This window comes from Lissotriton vulgaris, chromosome 9, assembly GCF_964263255.1.
Source record: "Lissotriton vulgaris chromosome 9, aLisVul1.2, whole genome shotgun sequence".
Classification (NCBI taxonomy): domain Eukaryota; kingdom Metazoa; phylum Chordata; class Amphibia; order Caudata; family Salamandridae; genus Lissotriton; species Lissotriton vulgaris.
The window spans coordinates 541,454,278-541,476,943 of NC_141697.1; the positions used below are offsets into that span (position 1 = coordinate 541,454,278).

Sequence of the window (22,666 nt, forward strand, 5' to 3'; positions counted from 1 at the left end):
CAGCACGCTTCCGCTGCGCCACTCTGCTCCGTTGTGAAAGTGTTCTTTTTATGCAGATAAGGAGCATTAGGCAGAGTAGCATGGGATTGGTCTGGCTCTCACCTCATTTGCATAAGTATATCCCAAGGCATGCTGGGTGCAGAAAAACTTCATCTTCCCCTCTCACAATCAGTCATAACTGAAAGTCAGACACTCTTAGGCACTAGCCGTTTCAGGCCTTTATCAAGACAGTAGCTCTTGAACCATCTCTCTCTCGCTCTGTGATCCTAGCACTAGCATGCTCAGGATTTGGCTTTACCTTGGAGCCAGAGATATACCCGGTGAGGGCTTGCCCGGTGTGAGGCTTTTGAGCGTTTGGGAGCGTTGTGGACGTTGGACAGGAAACTATGCGAATATGAAGCCTCCAACATTCCTGCTTCAGTGAGTGGTTCTTTCCATGGACATCTGACTCTTGGATTCCTCTCAACTTGCCTTCTGATAAAACATTTTGTGAGCAGCAGTTTCCTTCGACAGCTACAAGGTGGCGCTACATTCAGGTGAGAGCACAAGTATGCACAAAATGTTAGGGACTTTTGCCAGATTTATCGGTGGATCTTGCATATTTTTTCAGAGGCTAGATATTGCCTAGAAATGCTTTTTAACATAGAGATGCTGGAGTTACAATGTCTGGTCGGGCCTCAGCCCTTCCATTGTTTGCCCACTGTAACAAATTTATTACCAGCACATGTGTGTTGTGACTCTGCTTTATGAAACTTATCATATATTAGGACAATGTATGTAGCAGAAGGTGCGATTGAGATGTTTGCCCACGTATTTGTTTATTTTTTTATATATGGCTGATTAATCTGTTCGTGAAATTTCCATTTTGTGACATGTTGCATTACAATATATCCTGCTTGCAGAATATATAAGTATTTTCAGTGCGTTGGCCGGGAATCGAACCCGGGTCAACTGCTTGGGAAGCAGCTATGCTCACCACTATACCACCAACGCCCTCTGATGTGTTAGCTCTCGGTTCTAAATATTACGTTGCAGAAATCAATGACTATCTTGCACCAGCTTCAATGGTGCATTTGGTTTAGATACCAACATGAGAAGCAGTAGAACGTTTTTTGCAGAGGGTAAGGAACTGGGGATTGAAACCAAGGACAAAGTTGTGCAGAAGAGAAGAAATGAAAAGCAACAGTACAAATAGTAGAAATGAGCATATATAGGCAGCATGGGAAGCAAAGCAGGGAAGAGAAAGAGAACATTCCATGAAATGCCCAGGAGATATATAAGAGCAGAACAAAAAGGGAAGAATGAAATTCAAAGCATGCCCAGAAAGTTGTGTGAAGCTCCCACCAGTCAGTCATTTATGGTTATAATTGTGTGTCTTTACTTTCAAAGTACAGGGTTGTACCTTTCACGATCACTCTTGTATTACACAGACACGAATAGTTGAGAAGTCTTTTCTCACATAGCTGGTACAAGCTTGCACTTTTCCTTTCTGGCTATGTGGAAATGACAGCTTGGTCCTTGGAAGGAAAATCAAGCAAAATTAGCAGAGGATGGTTTCGATCCATCGACCTCTGGGTTATGGGCCCAGCACGCTTCCGCTGCGCCACTCTGCTCCTTTGTGAAAGTGTTCTGTTTATGCAGATGAGGAGGCATTCAGAGAAGTGACGTGGGATTGGTCGGGCTCTCACCTCATTTGCCTAAGTATATCGCAAGGCATGCTGGGTGCAGAAAATCTTTATCTTCCCCTCTCACAATCAGTCACAACTGAAAGTCCAGACCCTCTTATTCACTAGCCGTTTCAGGCCTTTAACAAGACAACAGCTCTCCGACGCTCTCTGTCTCTCTCTCTCTCTGTGATCCTAGTGCTTGCATGCTCAGTATTTGGCTTTTCCTGGGAGCCAGAGATCTACCCGGTGAGGGCTTGCCGGTATAAGGCTTTAGAGCGTTTGGGAGCGTTCGGTACATGAGAGGACGTTGGACTGGAAGCTATGCAAATTTGAAGCATCCAAACTTCCTGCTGCAGTCGGAGGCTCTTTCCATGGACATCTGCCTTTTGGATTCCTCTAAACTTGCCCTCTGATGAAACATTTTGTGAGCTGCAGTTACCTCCGACGGCTACAAGGTGGTGCTACATTCAGGTGAGGGCACAAGTATGCACAAAATGTTGGGGACTTTTGCCAGATTTATTGCTGGACCTTGCATATTTTTTTCAGAGGCTAAATATTGCCTAGGAAATGCTTTTTAACATAGAGATGCTGGAGTTAAAATGTCTGGTCGGGCCTCAGCCCTTTCATTGTCTGCCCACTGTAACATATTTTTTTACCAGTACATGTGAGTGGTGACTCTGCTTTATGAAACTTATCATATATTAGGACAATGAATATAGCAGAAGGGGCGATCGAAATGCTTGCCTACATATTTGTTTATTTTTTATATAATGGCTGATTAACCTCTTAATTATATTACCATTTTGTGAAATGTTGCTTTAAAATATATCCTGCTTGCAGAATATATAAGTATTTGTACTGCGTTGGCCGGGAATCGAACCCGGGTCAACTGCTTGGAAGGCAGCTATGCTCACCACTATACCACCAACGCCCTCTGATCTTTGTGCTCTCGGTTCTAAACATTAGGACCCTGAGTTCAATGACTATCATGCACCAGCTTCAATGGTGCATTTGGTTTAGATACCAACATGAAAAGCAATAGAAAGTTTTTGTAGAGGGTAAGGAACTGGGATTGAAACCAAGGACAAAGCTGTGCAGAAGAGAAGAATGGAAAGCAGCAATACAAATAATAGATATGAACACATAGAGGCAGCATGGGAAGCAAAGCAGGGAAGAGAAATAGAGAACATTCCATGAAATGCCCAGGAGATAGATAAGAGCAGAACAAAAAAGGGAAGAATGAAATTCAAAGCCTCCACATAAAAGTGTTTGAAGGTCCCACCAGTCATTCATGCTTATTATTGTGTGCCTTTACTTTCAAAGTACAGTGTGGAGCTTTTGACGATCCCTCTCTTGTATTTCAGCAGACACAGATAGTTGAGAAGTCTTTTCTCACATAGCTGGCACAAGCTTGCGCTTTTCCTTGCTGGTAGCGTGGAAATGACAGCTTGGTCCTTGGAAGTAAAATCAAGCAAAATTAGCAGAGGATGGTTTCGATCCATCGACCTCTGGGTTATGGGCCCAGCACGCTTCCGCTGCGCCACTCTGCTCCGTTGTGAAAGTGTTCTTTTTATGCAGATAAGGAGCATTAGGCAGAGTAGCATGGGATTGGTCTGGCTCTCACCTCATTTGCATAAGTATATCCCAAGGCATGCTGGGTGCAGAAAAACTTCATCTTCCCCTCTCACAATCAGTAATAACTGAAAGTCAGACACTCTTAGGCACTAGCCGTTTCAGGCCTTTATCAAGACAGTAGCTCTTGAACCATCTCTCTCTCGCTCTGTGATCCTAGCACTAGCATGCTCAGGATTTGGCTTTACCTTGGAGCCAGAGATATACCCAGTGAGGGCTTGCCCGGTGTGAGGCTTTTGAGCGTTTGGGAGCGTTGTGGACGTTGGACAGGAAACTATGCGAATATGAAGCCTCCAACATTCCTGCTTCAGTGAGTGGTTCTTTCCATGGACATCTGACTCTTGGATTCCTCTCAACTTGCCTTCTGATAAAACATTTTGTGAGCAGCAGTTTCCTTCGACAGCTACAAGGTGGCGCTACATTCAGGTGAGAGCACAAGTATGCACAAAATGTTAGGGACTTTTGCCAGATTTATCGGTGGATCTTGCATATTTTTTCAGAGGCTAGATATTGCCTAGAAATGCTTTTTAACATAGAGATGCTGGAGTTACAATGTCTGGTCGGGCCTCAGCCCTTCCATTGTTTGCCCACTGTAACAAATTTATTACCAGCACATGTGTGTTGTGACTCTGCTTTATGAAACTTATCATATATTAGGACAATGTATGTGGCAGAAGGTGCGATTGAGATGTTTGCCCACGTATTTGTTTATTTTTTTATATATGGCTGATTAATCTGTTCGTGAAATTTCCATTTTGTGACATGTTGCATTACAATATATCCTGCTTGCAGAATATATAAGTATTTTCAGTGCGTTGGCCGGGAATCGAACCCGGGTCAACTGCTTGGGAAGCAGCTATGCTCACCACTATACCACCAACGCCCTCTGATGTGTTAGCTCTCGGTTCTAAATATTACGTTGCAGAAATCAATGACTATCTTGCACCAGCTTCAATGGTGCATTTGGTTTAGATACCAACATGAGAAGCAGTAGAACGTTTTTTGCAGAGGGTAAGGAACTGGGGATTGAAACCAAGGACAAAGTTGTGCAGAAGAGAAGAAATGAAAAGCAACAGTACAAATAGTAGAAATGAGCATATATAGGCAGCATGGGAAGCAAAGCAGGGAAGAGAAAGAGAACATTCCATGAAATGCCCAGGAGATAGATAAGAGCAGAACAAAAAGGGAAGAATGAAATTCAAAGCATGCCCAGAAAGTTGTGTGAAGCTCCCACCAGTCATTTATGGTTATAATTGTGTGTCTTTACTTTCAAAGTACAGGGTTGTACCTTTCACGATCACTCTTGTATTACACAGACACGAATAGTTGAGAAGTCTTTTCTCACATAGCTGGTACAAGCTTGCACTTTTCATTCTGGCTATGTGGAAATGACAGCTTGGTCCTTGGAAGGAAAATCAAGCAAAATTAGCAGAGGATGGTTTCGATCCATCGACCTCTGGGTTATGGGCCCAGCACGCTTCCGCTGCGCCACTCTGCTCCTTTGTGAAAGTGTTCTGTTTATGCAGATGAGGAGGCATTCAGAGAAGTGACGTGGGATTGGTCGGGCTCTCACCTCATTTGCCTAAGTATATCGCAAGGCATGCTGGGTGCAGAAAATCTTTATCTTCCCCTCTCACAATCAGTCACAACTGAAAGTCCAGACCCTCTTATTCACTAGCCGTTTCAGGCCTTTAACAAGACAACAGCTCTCCGACGCTCTCTGTCTCTCTCTCTCTCTGTGATCCTAGTGCTTGCATGCTCAGTATTTGGCTTTACCTGGGAGCCAGAGATCTACCCGGTGAGGGCTTGCCGGTATAAGGCTTTAGAGCGTTTGGGAGCGTTCGGTACATGAGAGGACGTTGGACTGGAAGCTATGCAAATTTGAAGCATCCAAACTTCCTGCTGCAGTCGGAGGCTCTTTCCATGGACATCTGCCTTTTGGATTCCTCTAAACTTGCCCTCTGATGAAACATTTTGTGAGCTGCAGTTACCTCCGACGGCTACAAGGTGGTGCTACATTCAGGTGAGGGCACAAGTATGCACAAAATGTTGGGGACTTTTGCCAGATTTATTGCTGGATCTTGCATATTTTTTTCAGAGGCTAAATATTGCCTAGGAAATGCTTTTTAACATAGAGATGCTGGAGTTAAAATGTCTGGTCGGGCCTCAGCCCTTTCATTGTCTGCCCACTGTAACATATTTTTTTACCAGTACATGTGAGTGGTGACTCTGCTTTATGAAACTTATCATATATTAGGACAATGAATATAGCAGAAGGGGCGATCGAAATGCTTGCCTACATATTTGTTTATTTTTTATATAATGGCTGATTAACCTCTTAATTATATTACCATTTTGTGAAATGTTGCTTTAAAATATATCCTGCTTGCAGAATATATAAGTATTTGTACTGCGTTGGCCGGGAATCGAACCCGGGTCAACTGCTTGGAAGGCAGATATGCTCACCACTATACCACCAACGCCCTCTGATCTTTGCGCTCTCGGTTCTAAACATTAGGACCCTGAGTTCAATGACTATCATGCACCAGCTTCAAAGGTGCATTTGGTTTAGATACCAACATGAAAAGCAATAGAAAGTTTTTGTAGAGGGTAAGGAACTGGGATTGAAACCAAGGACAAAGCTGTGCAGAAGAGAAGAATGGAAAGCAGCAATACAAATAATAGATATGAACACATAGAGGCAGCATGGGAAGCAAAGCAGGGAAGAGAAATAGAGAACATTCCATGAAATGCCCAGGTGATAGATAAGAGCAGAACAAAAAAGGGAAGAATGAAATTCAAAGCCTCCACATAAAAGTGTTTGAAGGTCCCACCAGTCATTCATGCTTATTATTGTGTGCCTTTACTTTCAAAGTACAGTGTGGAGCTTTTGACGATCCCTCTCTTGTATTTCAGCAGACACAGATAGTTGAGAAGTCTTTTCTCACATAGCTGGCACAAGCTTGCGCTTTTCCTTGCTGGTAGCGTGGAAATGACAGCTTGGTCCTTGGAAGTAAAATCAACAGAGGATGGTTTCGATCCATCGACCTCTGGGTTATGGGCCCAGCACGCTTCCGCTGCGCCACTCTGCTCCGTTGTGAAAGTGTTCTTTTTATGCAGATAAGGAGCATTAGGCAGAGTAGCATGGGATTGGTCTGGCTCTCACCTCATTTGCATAAGTATATCCCAAGGCATGCTGGGTGCAGAAAAACTTCATCTTCCCCTCTCACAATCAGTAATAACTGAAAGTCAGACACTCTTAGGCACTAGCCGTTTCAGGCCTTTATCAAGACAGTAGCTCTTGAACCATCTCTCTCTCGCTCTGTGATCCTAGCACTAGCATGCTCAGGATTTGGCTTTACCTTGGAGCCAGAGATATACCCGGTGAGGGCTTGCCCGGTGTGAGGCTTTTGAGCGTTTGGGAGCGTTCGGGACGTGAGTGGACGTTGGACAGGAAACTATGCGAATATGAAGCCTCCAACATTCCTGCTTCAGTGAGTGGTTCTTTCCATGGACATCTGACTCTTGGATTCCTCTCAACTTGCCTTCTGATAAAACATTTTGTGAGCAGCAGTTTCCTTCGACAGCTACAAGGTGGCGCTACATTCAGGTGAGAGCACAAGTATGCACAAAATGTTAGGGACTTTTGCCAGATTTATCGGTGGATCTTGCATATTTTTTCAGAGGCTAGATATTGCCTAGAAATGCTTTTTAACATAGAGATGCTGGAGTTACAATGTCTGGTCGGGCCTCAGCCCTTCCATTGTTTGCCCACTGTAACAAATTTATTACCAGCACATGTGTGTTGTGACTCTGCTTTATGAAACTTATCATATATTAGGACAATGTATGTAGCAGAAGGTGCGATTGAGATGTTTGCCCACGTATTTGTTTATTTTTTTATATATGGCTGATTAATCTGTTCGTGAAATTTCCATTTTGTGACATGTTGCATTACAATATATCCTGCTTGCAGAATATATAAGTATTTTCAGTGCGTTGGCCGGGAATCGAACCCGGGTCAACTGCTTGGGAAGCAGCTATGCTCACCACTATACCACCAACGCCCTCTGATGTGTTAGCTCTCGGTTCTAAATATTACGTTGCAGAAATCAATGACTATCTTGCACCAGCTTCAATGGTGCATTTGGTTTAGATACCAACATGAGAAGCAGTAGAACGTTTTTTGCAGAGGGTAAGGAACTGGGGATTGAAACCAAGGACAAAGTTGTGCAGAAGAGAAGAAATGAAAAGCAACAGTACAAATAGTAGAAATGAGCATATATAGGCAGCATGGGAAGCAAAGCAGGGAAGAGAAAGAGAACATTCCATGAAATGCCCAGGAGATATATAAGAGCAGAACAAAAAGGGAAGAATGAAATTCAAAGCATGCCCAGAAAGTTGTGTGAAGCTCCCACCAGTCAGTCATTTATGGTTATAATTGTGTGTCTTTACTTTCAAAGTACAGGGTTGTACCTTTCACGATCACTCTTGTATTACACAGACACGAATAGTTGAGAAGTCTTTTCTCACATAGCTGGCACAAGCTTGCACTTTTCCTTTCTGGCTATGTGGAAATGACAGCTTGGTCCTTGGAAGGAAAATCAAGCAAAATTAGCAGAGGATGGTTTCGATCCATCGACCTCTGGGTTATGGGCCCAGCACGCTTCCGCTGCGCCACTCTGCTCCTTTGTGAAAGTGTTCTCTTTATGCAGATGAGGAGGCATTCAGAGAAGTGACGTGGGATTGGTCGGGCTCTCACCTCATTTGCCTAAGTATATCGCAAGGCATGCTGGGTGCAGAAAATCTTTATCTTCCCCTCTCACAATCAGTCACAACTGAAAGTCCAGACCCTCTTAGGCACTAGCCGTTTCAGGCCTTTAACAAGACAACAGCTCTCCGACGCTCTCTGTCTCTCTCTCTCTCTGTGATCCTAGTGCTTGCATGCTCAGTATTTGGCTTTTCCTGGGAGCCAGAGATCTACCCGGTGAGGGCTTGCCGGTATAAGGCTTTAGAGCGTTTGGGAGTGTTCGGTACATGAGAGGACGTTGGACTGGAAGCTATGCAAATTTGAAGCATCCAAACTTCCTGCTGCAGTCGGAGGCTCTTTCCATGGACATCTGCCTTTTGGATTCCTCTAAACTTGCCCTCTGATGAAACATTTTGTGAGCTGCAGTTACCTCCGACGGCTACAAGGTGGTGCTACATTCAGGTGAGGGCACAAGTATGCACAAAATGTTGGGGACTTTTGCCAGATTTATTGCTGGATCTTGCATATTTTTTTCAGAGGCTAAATATTGCCTAGGAAATGCTTTTTAACATAGAGATGCTGGAGTTAAAATGTCTGGTTGGGCCTCAGCCCTTTCATTGTCTGCCCACTGTAACATATTTTTTTACCAGTACATGTGAGTGGTGACTCTGCTTTATGAAACTTATCATATATTAGGACAATGAATATAGCAGAAGGGGCGATCGAAATGCTTGCCTACATATTTGTTTATTTTTTATATAATGGCTGATTAACCTCTTAATTATATTACCATTTTGTGAAATGTTGCTTTAAAATATATCCTGCTTGCAGAATATATAAGTATTTGTACTGCGTTGGCCGGGAATCGAACCCGGGTCAACTGCTTGGAAGGCAGCTATGCTCACCACTATACCACCAACGCCCTCTGATCTTTGCGCTCTCGGTTCTAAACATTAGGACCCTGAGTTCAATGACTATCATGCACCAGCTTCAATGGTGCATTTGGTTTAGATACCAACATGAAAAGCAATAGAAAGTTTTTGTAGAGGGTAAGGAACTGGGATTGAAACCAAGGACAAAGCTGTGCAGAAGAGAAGAATGGAAAGCAGCAATACAAATAATAGATATGAACACATAGAGGCAGCATGGGAAGCAAAGCAGGGAAGAGAAATAGAGAACATTCCATGAAATGCCCAGGAGATAGATAAGAGCAGAACAAAAAAGGGAAGAATGAAATTCAAAGCCTCCACATAAAAGTGTTTGAAGGTCCCACCAGTCATTCATGCTTATTATTGTGTGCCTTTACTTTCAAAGTACAGTGTGGAGCCTTTGACGATCCCTCTCTTGTATTTCAGCAGACACAGATAGTTGAGAAGTCTTTTCTCACATAGCTGGCACAAGCTTGCGCTTTTCCTTGCTGGTAGCGTGGAAATGACAGCTTGGTCCTTGGAAGTAAAATCAAGCAAAATTAGCAGAGGATGGTTTCGATCCATCGACCTCTGGGTTATGGGCCCAGCACGCTTCCGCTGCGCCACTCTGCTCCGTTGTGAAAGTGTTCTTTTTATGCAGATAAGGAGCATTAGGCAGAGTAGCATGGGATTGGTCTGGCTCTCACCTCATTTGCATAAGTATATCCCAAGGCATGCTGGGTGCAGAAAAACTTCATCTTCCCCTCTCACAATCAGTCATAACTGAAAGTCAGACACTCTTAGGCACTAGCCGTTTCAGGCCTTTATCAAGACAGTAGCTCTTGAACCATCTCTCTCTCGCTCTGTGATCCTAGCACTAGCATGCTCAGGATTTGGCTTTACCTTGGAGCCAGAGATATACCCGGTGAGGGCTTGCCCGGTGTGAGGCTTTTGAGCGTTTGGGAGCGTTGTGGACGTTGGACAGGAAACTATGCGAATATGAAGCCTCCAACATTCCTGCTTCAGTGAGTGGTTCTTTCCATGGACATCTGACTCTTGGATTCCTCTCAACTTGCCTTCTGATAAAACATTTTGTGAGCAGCAGTTTCCTTCGACAGCTACAAGGTGGCGCTACATTCAGGTGAGAGCACAAGTATGCACAAAATGTTAGGGACTTTTGCCAGATTTATCGGTGGATCTTGCATATTTTTTCAGAGGCTAGATATTGCCTAGAAATGCTTTTTAACATAGAGATGCTGGAGTTACAATGTCTGGTCGGGCCTCAGCCCTTCCATTGTTTGCCCACTGTAACAAATTTATTACCAGCACATGTGTGTTGTGACTCTGCTTTATGAAACTTATCATATATTAGGACAATGTATGTAGCAGAAGGTGCGATTGAGATGTTTGCCCACGTATTTGTTTATTTTTTTATATATGGCTGATTAATCTGTTCGTGAAATTTCCATTTTGTGACATATTGCATTACAATATATCCTGCTTGCAGAATATATAAGTATTTTCAGTGCGTTGGCCGGGAATCGAACCCGGGTCAACTGCTTGGGAAGCAGCTATGCTCACCACTATACCACCAACACCCTCTGATGTGTTAGCTCTCGGTTCTAAATATTACGTTGCAGAAATCAATGACTATCTTGCACCAGCTTCAATGGTGCATTTGGTTTAGATACCAACATGAGAAGCAGTAGAATGTTTTTTGCAGAGGGTAAGGAACTGGGGATTGAAACCAAGGACAAAGTTGTGCAGAAGAGAAGAAATGAAAAGCAACAGTACAAATAGTAGAAATGAGCATATATAGGCAGCATGGGAAGCAAAGCAGGGAAGAGAAAGAGAACATTCCATGAAATGCCCAGGAGATAGATAAGAGCAGAACAAAAAGGGAAGAATGAAATTCAAAGCATGCCCAGAAAGTTGTGTGAAGCTCCCACCAGTCATTTATGGTTATAATTGTGTGTCTTTACTTTCAAAGTACAGGGTTGTACCTTTCACGATCACTCTTGTATTACACAGACACGAATAGTTGAGAAGTCTTTTCTCAGATAGCTGGTACAAGCTTGCACTTTTCCTTTCTGGCTATGTGGAAATGACAGCTTGGTCCTTGGAAGGAAAATCAAGCAAAATTAGCAGAGGATGGTTTCGATCCATCGACCTCTGGGTTATGGGCCCAGCACGCTTCCGCTGTGCCACTCTGCTCCTTTGTGAAAGTGTTCTGTTTATGCAGATGAGGAGGCATTCAGAGAAGTGACGTGGGATTGGTCGGGCTCTCACCTCATTTGCCTAAGTATATCGCAAGGCATGCTGGGTGCAGAAAATCTTTATCTTCCCCTCTCACAATCAGTCACAACTGAAAGTCCAGACCCTCTTATTCACTAGCCGTTTCAGGCCTTTAACAAGACAACAGCTCTCCGACGCTCTCTGTCTCTCTCTCTCTCTGTGATCCTAGTGCTTGCATGCTCAGTATTTGGCTTTTCCTGGGAGCCAGAGATCTACCCGGTGAGGGCTTGCCGGTATAAGGCTTTAGAGCGTTTGGGAGCGTTCGGTACATGAGAGGACGTTGGACTGGAAGCTATGCAAATTTGAAGCATCCAAACTTCCTGCTGCAGTCGGAGGCTCTTTCCATGGACATCTGCCTTTTGGATTCCTCTAAACTTGCCCTCTGATGAAACATTTTGTGAGCTGCAGTTACCTCCGACGGCTACAAGGTGGTGCTACATTCAGGTGAGGGCACAAGTATGCACAAAATGTTGGGGACTTTTGCCAGATTTATTGCTGGACCTTGCATATTTTTTTCAGAGGCTAAATATTGCCTAGGAAATGCTTTTTAACATAGAGATGCTGGAGTTAAAATGTCTGGTCGGGCCTCAGCCCTTTCATTGTCTGCCCACTGTAACATATTTTTTTACCAGTACATGTGAGTGGTGACTCTGCTTTATGAAACTTATCATATATTAGGACAATGAATATAGCAGAAGGGGCGATCGAAATGCTTGCCTACATATTTGTTTATTTTTTATATAATGGCTGATTAACCTCTTAATTATATTACCATTTTGTGAAATGTTGCTTTAAAATATATCCTGCTTGCAGAATATATAAGTATTTGTACTGCGTTGGCCGGGAATCGAACCCGGGTCAACTGCTTGGAAGGCAGCTATGCTCACCACTATACCACCAACGCCCTCTGATCTTTGTGCTCTCGGTTCTAAACATTAGGACCCTGAGTTCAATGACTATCATGCACCAGCTTCAATGGTGCATTTGGTTTAGATACCAACATGAAAAGCAATAGAAAGTTTTTGTAGAGGGTAAGGAACTGGGATTGAAACCAAGGACAAAGCTGTGCAGAAGAGAAGAATGGAAAGCAGCAATACAAATAATAGATATGAACATATAGAGGCAGCATGGGAAGCAAAGCAGGGAAGAGAAATAGAGAACATTCCATGAAATGCCCAGGAGATAGATAAGAGCAGAACAAAAAAGGGAAGAATGAAATTCAAAGCCTCCACATAAAAGTGTTTGAAGGTCCCACCAGTCATTCATGCTTATTATTGTGTGCCTTTACTTTCAAAGTACAGTGTGGAGCTTTTGACGATCCCTCTCTTGTATTTCAGCAGACACAGATAGTTGAGAAGTCTTTTCTCACATAGCTGGCACAAGCTTGCGCTTTTCCTTGCTGGTAGCGTGGAAATGACAGCTTGGTCCTTGGAAGTAAAATCAAGCAAAATTAGCAGAGGATGGTTTCGATCCATCGACCTCTGGGTTATGGGCCCAGCACGCTTCCGCTGCGCCACTCTGCTCCGTTGTGAAAGTGTTCTTTTTATGCAGATAAGGAGCATTAGGCAGAGTAGCATGGGATTGGTCTGGCTCTCACCTCATTTGCATAAGTATATCCCAAGGCATGCTGGGTGCAGAAAAACTTCATCTTCCCCTCTCACAATCAGTAATAACTGAAAGTCAGACACTCTTAGGCACTAGCCGTTTCAGGCCTTTATCAAGACAGTAGCTCTTGAACCATCTCTCTCTCGCTCTGTGATCCTAGCACTAGCATGCTCAGGATTTGGCTTTACCTTGGAGCCAGAGATATACCCGGTGAGGGCTTGCCCGGTGTGAGGCTTTTGAGCGTTTGGGAGCGTTCGGGACGTGAGTGGACGTTGGACAGGAAACTATGCGAATATGAAGCCTCCAACATTCCTGCTTCAGTGAGTGGTTCTTTCCATGGACATCTGACTCTTGGATTCCTCTCAACTTGCCTTCTGATAAAACATTTTGTGAGCAGCAGTTTCCTTCGACAGCTACAAGGTGGCGCTACATTCAGGTGAGAGCACAAGTATGCACAAAATGTTAGGGACTTTTGCCAGATTTATCGGTGGATCTTGCATATTTTTTCAGAGGCTAGATATTGCCTAGAAATGCTTTTTAACATAGAGATGCTGGAGTTACAATGTCTGGTCGGGCCTCAGCCCTTCCATTGTTTGCCCACTGTAACAAATTTATTACCAGCACATGTGTGTTGTGACTCTGCTTTATGAAACTTATCATATATTAGGACAATGTATGTAGCAGAAGGTGCGATTGAGATGTTTGCCCACGTATTTGTTTATTTTTTTATATATGGCTGATTAATCTGTTCGTGAAATTTCCATTTTGTGACATGTTGCATTACAATATATCCTGCTTGCAGAATATATAAGTATTTTCAGTGCGTTGGCCGGGAATCGAACCCGGGTCAACTGCTTGGGAAGCAGCTATGCTCACCACTATACCACCAATGCCCTCTGAGGTGTTAGCTCTCGGTTCTAAATATTACGTTGCAGAAATCAATGACTATCTTGCACCAGCTTCAATGGTGCATTTGGTTTAGATACCAACATGAGAAGCAGTAGAACGTTTTTTGCAGAGGGTAAGGAACTGGGGATTGAAACCAAGGACAAAGTTGTGCAGAAGAGAAGAAATGAAAAGCAACAGTACAAATAGTAGAAATGAGCATATATAGGCAGCATGGGAAGCAAAGCAGGGAAGAGAAAGAGAACATTCCATGAAATGCCCAGGAGATAGATAAGAGCAGAACAAAAAGGGAAGAATGAAATTCAAAGCATGCCCAGAAAGTTGTGTGAAGCTCCCACCAGTCATTTATGGTTATAATTGTGTGTCTTTACTTTCAAAGTACAGGGTTGTACCTTTCACGATCACTCTTGTATTACACAGACACGAATAGTTGAGAAGTCTTTTCTCAGATAGCTGGTACAAGCTTGCACTTTTCCTTTCTGGCTATGTGGAAATGACAGCTTGGTCCTTGGAAGGAAAATCAAGCAAAATTAGCAGAGGATGGTTTCGATCCATCGACCTCTGGGTTATGGGCCCAGCACGCTTCCGCTGTGCCACTCTGCTCCTTTGTGAAAGTGTTCTGTTTATGCAGATGAGGAGGCATTCAGAGAAGTGACGTGGGATTGGTCGGGCTCTCACCTCATTTGCCTAAGTATATCGCAAGGCATGCTGGGTGCAGAAAATCTTTATCTTCCCCTCTCACAATCAGTCACAACTGAAAGTCCAGACCCTCTTATTCACTAGCCGTTTCAGGCCTTTAACAAGACAACAGCTCTCCGACGCTCTCTGTCTCTCTCTCTCTCTGTGATCCTAGTGCTTGCATGCTCAGTATTTGGCTTTTCCTGGGAGCCAGAGATCTACCCGGTGAGGGCTTGCCGGTATAAGGCTTTAGAGCGTTTGGGAGCGTTCGGTACATGAGAGGACGTTGGACTGGAAGCTATGCAAATTTGAAGCATCCAAACTTCCTGCTGCAGTCGGAGGCTCTTTCCATGGACATCTGCCTTTTGGATTCCTCTAAACTTGCCCTCTGATGAAACATTTTGTGAGCTGCAGTTACCTCCGACGGCTACAAGGTGGTGCTACATTCAGGTGAGGGCACAAGTATGCACAAAATGTTGGGGACTTTTGCCAGATTTATTGCTGGACCTTGCATATTTTTTTCAGAGGCTAAATATTGCCTAGGAAATGCTTTTTAACATAGAGATGCTGGAGTTAAAATGTCTGGTCGGGCCTCAGCCCTTTCATTGTCTGCCCACTGTAACATATTTTTTTACCAGTACATGTGAGTGGTGACTCTGCTTTATGAAACTTATCATATATTAGGACAATGAATATAGCAGAAGGGGCGATCGAAATGCTTGCCTACATATTTGTTTATTTTTTATATAATGGCTGATTAACCTCTTAATTATATTACCATTTTGTGAAATGTTGCTTTAAAATATATCCTGCTTGCAGAATATATAAGTATTTGTACTGCGTTGGCCGGGAATCGAACCCGGGTCAACTGCTTGGAAGGCAGCTATGCTCACCACTATACCACCAACGCCCTCTGATCTTTGTGCTCTCGGTTCTAAACATTAGGACCCTGAGTTCAATGACTATCATGCACCAGCTTCAATGGTGCATTTGGTTTAGATACCAACATGAAAAGCAATAGAAAGTTTTTGTAGAGGGTAAGGAACTGGGATTGAAACCAAGGACAAAGCTGTGCAGAAGAGAAGAATGGAAAGCAGCAATACAAATAATAGATATGAACACATAGAGGCAGCATGGGAAGCAAAGCAGGGAAGAGAAATAGAGAACATTCCATGAAATGCCCAGGAGATAGATAAGAGCAGAACAAAAAAGGGAAGAATGAAATTCAAAGCCTCCACATAAAAGTGTTTGAAGGTCCCACCAGTCATTCATGCTTATTATTGTGTGCCTTTACTTTCAAAGTACAGTGTGGAGCTTTTGACGATCCCTCTCTTGTATTTCAGCAGACACAGATAGTTGAGAAGTCTTTTCTCACATAGCTGGCACAAGCTTGCGCTTTTCCTTGCTGGTAGCGTGGAAATGACAGCTTGGTCCTTGGAAGTAAAATCAAGCAAAATTAGCAGAGGATGGTTTCGATCCATCGACCTCTGGGTTATGGGCCCAGCACGCTTCCGCTGCGCCACTCTGCTCCGTTGTGAAAGTGTTCTTTTTATGCAGATAAGGAGCATTAGGCAGAGTAGCATGGGATTGGTCTGGCTCTCACCTCATTTGCATAAGTATATCCCAAGGCATGCTGGGTGCAGAAAAACTTCATCTTCCCCTCTCACAATCAGTAATAACTGAAAGTCAGACACTCTTAGGCACTAGCCGTTTCAGGCCTTTATCAAGACAGTAGCTCTTGAACCATCTCTCTCTCGCTCTGTGATCCTAGCACTAGCATGCTCAGGATTTGGCTTTACCTTGGAGCCAGAGATATACCCGGTGAGGGCTTGCCCGGTGTGAGGCTTTTGAGCGTTTGGGAGCGTTCGGGACGTGAGTGGACGTTGGACAGGAAACTATGCGAATATGAAGCCTCCAACATTCCTGCTTCAGTGAGTGGTTCTTTCCATGGACATCTGACTCTTGGATTCCTCTCAACTTGCCTTCTGATAAAACATTTTGTGAGCAGCAGTTTCCTTCGACAGCTACAAGGTGGCGCTACATTCAGGTGAGAGCACAAGTATGCACAAAATGTTAGGGACTTTTGCCAGATTTATCGGTGGATCTTGCATATTTTTTCAGAGGCTAGATATTGCCTAGAAATGCTTTTTAACATAGAGATGCTGGAGTTACAATGTCTGGTCGGGCCTCAGCCCTTCCATTGTTTGCCCACTGTAACAAATTTATTACCAGCACATGTGTGTTGTGACTCTGCTTTATGAAACTTATCATATATTAGGACAATGTATGTAGCAGAAGGTGCGATTGAGATGTTTGCCCACGTATTTGTTTATTTTTTTATATATGGCTGATTAATCTGTTCGTGAAATTTCCATTTTGTGACATATTGCATTACAATATATCCTGCTTGCAGAATATATAAGTATTTTCAGTGCGTTGGCCGGGAATCGAACCCGGGTCAACTGCTTGGGAAGCAGCTATGCTCACCACTATACCACCAACACCCTCTGATGTGTTAGCTCTCGGTTCTAAATATTACGTTGCAGAAATCAATGACTATCTTGCACCAGCTTCAATGGTGCATTTGGTTTAGATACCAACATGAGAAGCAGTAGAATGTTTTTTGCAGAGGGTAAGGAACTGGGGATTGAAACCAAGGACAAAGTTGTGCAGAAGAGAAGAAATGAAAAGCAACAGTACAAATAGTAGAAATGAGCATATATAGGCAGCATGGGAAGCAAAGCAGGGAAGAGAAAGAGAACATTCCATGAAATGCCCAGGAGATAGATAAGAGCAGAACAAAAAGGGAAGAATGAAATTCAAAGCATGCCCAGAAAGTTGTGTGAAGCTCCCACCAGTCATTTATGGTTATAATTGTGTGTCTTTACTTTCAAAGTACAGGGTTGTACCTTTCACGATCACTCTTGTATTACACAGACACGAATAGTTGAGAAGTCTTTTCTCAGATAGCTGGTACAAGCTTGCACTTTTCCTTTCTGGCTATGTGGAAATGACAGCTTGGTCCTTGGAAGGAAAATCAAGCAAAATTAGCAGAGGATGGTTTCGATCCATCGACCTCTGGGTTATGGGCCCAGCACGCTTCCGCTGTGCCACTCTGCTCCTTTGTGAAAGTGTTCTGTTTATGCAGATGAGGAGGCATTCAGAGAAGTGACGTGGGATTGGTCGGGCTCTCACCTCATTTGCCTAAGTATATCGCAAGGCATGCTGGGTGCAGAAAATCTTTATCTTCCCCTCTCACAATCAGTCACAACTGAAAGTCCAGACCCTCTTATTCACTAGCCGTTTCAGGCCTTTAACAAGACAACAGCTCTCCGACGCTCTCTGTCTCTCTCTCTCTCTGTGATCCTAGTGCTTGCATGCTCAGTATTTGGCTTTTCCTGGGAGCCAGAGATCTACCCGGTGAGGGCTTGCCGGTATAAGGCTTTAGAGCGTTTGGGAGCGTTCGGTACATGAGAGGACGTTGGACTGGAAGCTATGCAAATTTGAAGCATCCAAACTTCCTGCTGCAGTCGGAGGCTCTTTCCATGGACATCTGCCTTTTGGATTCCTCTAAACTTGCCCTCTGATGAAACATTTTGTGAGCTGCAGTTACCTCCGACGGCTACAAGGTGGTGCTACATTCAGGTGAGGGCACAAGTATGCACAAAATGTTGGGGACTTTTGCCAGATTTATTGCTGGACCTTGCATATTTTTTTCAGAGGCTAAATATTGCCTAGGAAATGCTTTTTAACATAGAGATGCTGGAGTTAAAATGTCTGGTCGGGCCTCAGCCCTTTCATTGTCTGCCCACTGTAACATATTTTTTTACCAGTACATGTGAGTGGTGACTCTGCTTTATGAAACTTATCATATATTAGGACAATGAATATAGCAGAAGGGGCGATCGAAATGCTTGCCTACATATTTGTTTATTTTTTATATAATGGCTGATTAACCTCTTAATTATATTACCATTTTGTGAAATGTTGCTTTAAAATATATCCTGCTTGCAGAATATATAAGTATTTGTACTGCGTTGGCCGGGAATCGAACCCGGGTCAACTGCTTGGAAGGCAGCTATGCTCACCACTATACCACCAACGCCCTCTGATCTTTGTGCTCTCGGTTCTAAACATTAGGACCCTGAGTTCAATGACTATCATGCACCAGCTTCAATGGTGCATTTGGTTTAGATACCAACATGAAAAGCAATAGAAAGTTTTTGTAGAGGGTAAGGAACTGGGATTGAAACCAAGGACAAAGCTGTGCAGAAGAGAAGAATGGAAAGCAGCAATACAAATAATAGATATGAACATATAGAGGCAGCATGGGAAGCAAAGCAGGGAAGAGAAATAGAGAACATTCCATGAAATGCCCAGGAGATAGATAAGAGCAGAACAAAAAAGGGAAGAATGAAATTCAAAGCCTCCACATAAAAGTGTTTGAAGGTCCCACCAGTCATTCATGCTTATTATTGTGTGCCTTTACTTTCAAAGTACAGTGTGGAGCTTTTGACGATCCCTCTCTTGTATTTCAGCAGACACAGATAGTTGAGAAGTCTTTTCTCACATAGCTGGCACAAGCTTGCGCTTTTCCTTGCTGGTAGCGTGGAAATGACAGCTTGGTCCTTGGAAGTAAAATCAAGCAAAATTAGCAGAGGATGGTTTCGATCCATCGACCTCTGGGTTATGGGCCCAGCACGCTTCCGCTGCGCCACTCTGCTCCGTTGTGAAAGTGTTCTTTTTATGCAGATAAGGAGCATTAGGCAGAGTAGCATGGGATTGGTCTGGCTCTCACCTCATTTGCATAAGTATATCCCAAGGCATGCTGGGTGCAGAAAAACTTCATCTTCCCCTCTCACAATCAGTAATAACTGAAAGTCAGACACTCTTAGGCACTAGCCGTTTCAGGCCTTTATCAAGACAGTAGCTCTTGAACCATCTCTCTCTCGCTCTGTGATCCTAGCACTAGCATGCTCAGGATTTGGCTTTACCTTGGAGCCAGAGATATACCCGGTGAGGGCTTGCCCGGTGTGAGGCTTTTGAGCGTTTGGGAGCGTTCGGGACGTGAGTGGACGTTGGACAGGAAACTATGCGAATATGAAGCCTCCAACATTCCTGCTTCAGTGAGTGGTTCTTTCCATGGACATCTGACTCTTGGATTCCTCTCAACTTGCCTTCTGATAAAACATTTTGTGAGCAGCAGTTTCCTTCGACAGCTACAAGGTGGCGCTACATTCAGGTGAGAGCACAAGTATGCACAAAATGTTAGGGACTTTTGCCAGATTTATCGGTGGATCTTGCATATTTTTTCAGAGGCTAGATATTGCCTAGAAATGCTTTTTAACATAGAGATGCTGGAGTTACAATGTCTGGTCGGGCCTCAGCCCTTCCATTGTTTGCCCACTGTAACAAATTTATTACCAGCACATGTGTGTTGTGACTCTGCTTTATGAAACTTATCATATATTAGGACAATGTATGTAGCAGAAGGTGCGATTGAGATGTTTGCCCACGTATTTGTTTATTTTTTTATATATGGCTGATTAATCTGTTCGTGAAATTTCCATTTTGTGACATGTTGCATTACAATATATCCTGCTTGCAGAATATATAAGTATTTTCAGTGCGTTGGCCGGGAATCGAACCCGGGTCAACTGCTTGGGAAGCAGCTATGCTCACCACTATACCACCAATGCCCTCTGAGGTGTTAGCTCTCGGTTCTAAATATTACGTTGCAGAAATCAATGACTATCTTGCACCAGCTTCAATGGTGCATTTGGTTTAGATACCAACATGAGAAGCAGTAGAACGTTTTTTGCAGAGGGTAAGGAACTGGGGATTGAAACCAAGGACAAAGTTGTGCAGAAGAGAAGAAATGAAAAGCAACAGTACAAATAGTAGAAATGAGCATATATAGGCAGCATGGGAAGCAAAGCAGGGAAGAGAAAGAGAACATTCCATGAAATGCCCAGGAGATAGATAAGAGCAGAACAAAAAGGGAAGAATGAAATTCAAAGCATGCCCAGAAAGTTGTGTGAAGCTCCCACCAGTCATTTATGGTTATAATTGTGTGTCTTTACTTTCAAAGTACAGGGTTGTACCTTTCACGATCACTCTTGTATTACACAGACACGAATAGTTGAGAAGTCTTTTCTCAGATAGCTGGTACAAGCTTGCACTTTTCCTTTCTGGCTATGTGGAAATGACAGCTTGGTCCTTGGAAGGAAAATCAAGCAAAATTAGCAGAGGATGGTTTCGATCCATCGACCTCTGGGTTATGGGCCCAGCACGCTTCCGCTGTGCCACTCTGCTCCTTTGTGAAAGTGTTCTGTTTATGCAGATGAGGAGGCATTCAGAGAAGTGACGTGGGATTGGTCGGGCTCTCACCTCATTTGCCTAAGTATATCGCAAGGCATGCTGGGTGCAGAAAATCTTTATCTTCCCCTCTCACAATCAGTCACAACTGAAAGTCCAGACCCTCTTATTCACTAGCCGTTTCAGGCCTTTAACAAGACAACAGCTCTCCGACGCTCTCTGTCTCTCTCTCTCTCTGTGATCCTAGTGCTTGCATGCTCAGTATTTGGCTTTTCCTGGGAGCCAGAGATCTACCCGGTGAGGGCTTGCCGGTATAAGGCTTTAGAGCGTTTGGGAGCGTTCGGTACATGAGAGGACGTTGGACTGGAAGCTATGCAAATTTGAAGCATCCAAACTTCCTGCTGCAGTCGGAGGCTCTTTCCATGGACATCTGCCTTTTGGATTCCTCTAAACTTGCCCTCTGATGAAACATTTTGTGAGCTGCAGTTACCTCCGACGGCTACAAGGTGGTGCTACATTCAGGTGAGGGCACAAGTATGCACAAAATGTTGGGGACTTTTGCCAGATTTATTGCTGGACCTTGCATATTTTTTTCAGAGGCTAAATATTGCCTAGGAAATGCTTTTTAACATAGAGATGCTGGAGTTAAAATGTCTGGTCGGGCCTCAGCCCTTTCATTGTCTGCCCACTGTAACATATTTTTTTACCAGTACATGTGAGTGGTGACTCTGCTTTATGAAACTTATCATATATTAGGACAATGAATATAGCAGAAGGGGCGATCGAAATGCTTGCCTACATATTTGTTTATTTTTTATATAATGGCTGATTAACCTCTTAATTATATTACCATTTTGTGAAATGTTGCTTTAAAATATATCCTGCTTGCAGAATATATAAGTATTTGTACTGCGTTGGCCGGGAATCGAACCCGGGTCAACTGCTTGGAAGGCAGCTATGCTCACCACTATACCACCAACGCCCTCTGATCTTTGTGCTCTCGGTTCTAAACATTAGGACCCTGAGTTCAATGACTATCATGCACCAGCTTCAATGGTGCATTTGGTTTAGATACCAACATGAAAAGCAATAGAAAGTTTTTGTAGAGGGTAAGGAACTGGGATTGAAACCAAGGACAAAGCTGTGCAGAAGAGAAGAATGGAAAGCAGCAATACAAATAATAGATATGAACACATAGAGGCAGCATGGGAAGCAAAGCAGGGAAGAGAAATAGAGAACATTCCATGAAATGCCCAGGAGATAGATAAGAGCAGAACAAAAAAGGGAAGAATGAAATTCAAAGCCTCCACATAAAAGTGTTTGAAGGTCCCACCAGTCATTCATGCTTATTATTGTGTGCCTTTACTTTCAAAGTACAGTGTGGAGCTTTTGACGATCCCTCTCTTGTATTTCAGCAGACACAGATAGTTGAGAAGTCTTTTCTCACATAGCTGGCACAAGCTTGCGCTTTTCCTTGCTGGTAGCGTGGAAATGACAGCTTGGTCCTTGGAAGTAAAATCAAGCAAAATTAGCAGAGGATGGTTTCGATCCATCGACCTCTGGGTTATGGGCCCAGCACGCTTCCGCTGCGCCACTCTGCTCCGTTGTGAAAGTGTTCTTTTTATGCAGATAAGGAGCATTAGGCAGAGTAGCATGGGATTGGTCTGGCTCTCACCTCATTTGCATAAGTATATCCCAAGGCATGCTGGGTGCAGAAAAACTTCATCTTCCCCTCTCACAATCAGTAATAACTGAAAGTCAGACACTCTTAGGCACTAGCCGTTTCAGGCCTTTATCAAGACAGTAGCTCTTGAACCATCTCTCTCTCGCTCTGTGATCCTAGCACTAGCATGCTCAGGATTTGGCTTTACCTTGGAGCCAGAGATATACCCGGTGAGGGCTTGCCC

General features: G+C 43.6%; 9 non-coding genes across 9 annotated transcripts; all 9 read right to left on the minus strand.

The window, feature by feature from the left end:
* Positions 1-921: 921 nt before the first annotated feature.
* TRNAG-CCC (transfer RNA glycine (anticodon CCC)) lies at positions 922-993 on the minus strand. The gene has a single exon. It is a non-coding gene; the product is annotated as a tRNA-Gly (tRNA).
* Positions 994-2,526: 1,533 nt separating this feature from the next.
* On the minus strand, positions 2,527-2,598 carry TRNAG-UCC (transfer RNA glycine (anticodon UCC)). Its single transcript has one exon. It is a non-coding gene; the product is annotated as a tRNA-Gly (tRNA).
* A 1,512-nt stretch (positions 2,599-4,110) lies between these two features.
* TRNAG-CCC (transfer RNA glycine (anticodon CCC)) lies at positions 4,111-4,182 on the minus strand. The gene has a single exon. It is a non-coding gene; the product is annotated as a tRNA-Gly (tRNA).
* A 3,112-nt stretch (positions 4,183-7,294) lies between these two features.
* Positions 7,295-7,366, minus strand: TRNAG-CCC (transfer RNA glycine (anticodon CCC)). The gene has a single exon. It is a non-coding gene; the product is annotated as a tRNA-Gly (tRNA).
* A 1,533-nt stretch (positions 7,367-8,899) lies between these two features.
* On the minus strand, positions 8,900-8,971 carry TRNAG-UCC (transfer RNA glycine (anticodon UCC)). Its single transcript has one exon. It is a non-coding gene; the product is annotated as a tRNA-Gly (tRNA).
* Positions 8,972-12,084: 3,113 nt separating this feature from the next.
* On the minus strand, positions 12,085-12,156 carry TRNAG-UCC (transfer RNA glycine (anticodon UCC)). The gene has a single exon. It is a non-coding gene; the product is annotated as a tRNA-Gly (tRNA).
* Positions 12,157-15,279: 3,123 nt separating this feature from the next.
* On the minus strand, positions 15,280-15,351 carry TRNAG-UCC (transfer RNA glycine (anticodon UCC)). Its single transcript has one exon. It is a non-coding gene; the product is annotated as a tRNA-Gly (tRNA).
* A 3,123-nt stretch (positions 15,352-18,474) lies between these two features.
* TRNAG-UCC (transfer RNA glycine (anticodon UCC)) lies at positions 18,475-18,546 on the minus strand. Its single transcript has one exon. It is a non-coding gene; the product is annotated as a tRNA-Gly (tRNA).
* A 3,123-nt stretch (positions 18,547-21,669) lies between these two features.
* Positions 21,670-21,741, minus strand: TRNAG-UCC (transfer RNA glycine (anticodon UCC)). The gene has a single exon. It is a non-coding gene; the product is annotated as a tRNA-Gly (tRNA).
* Positions 21,742-22,666: the final 925 nt, after the last annotated feature.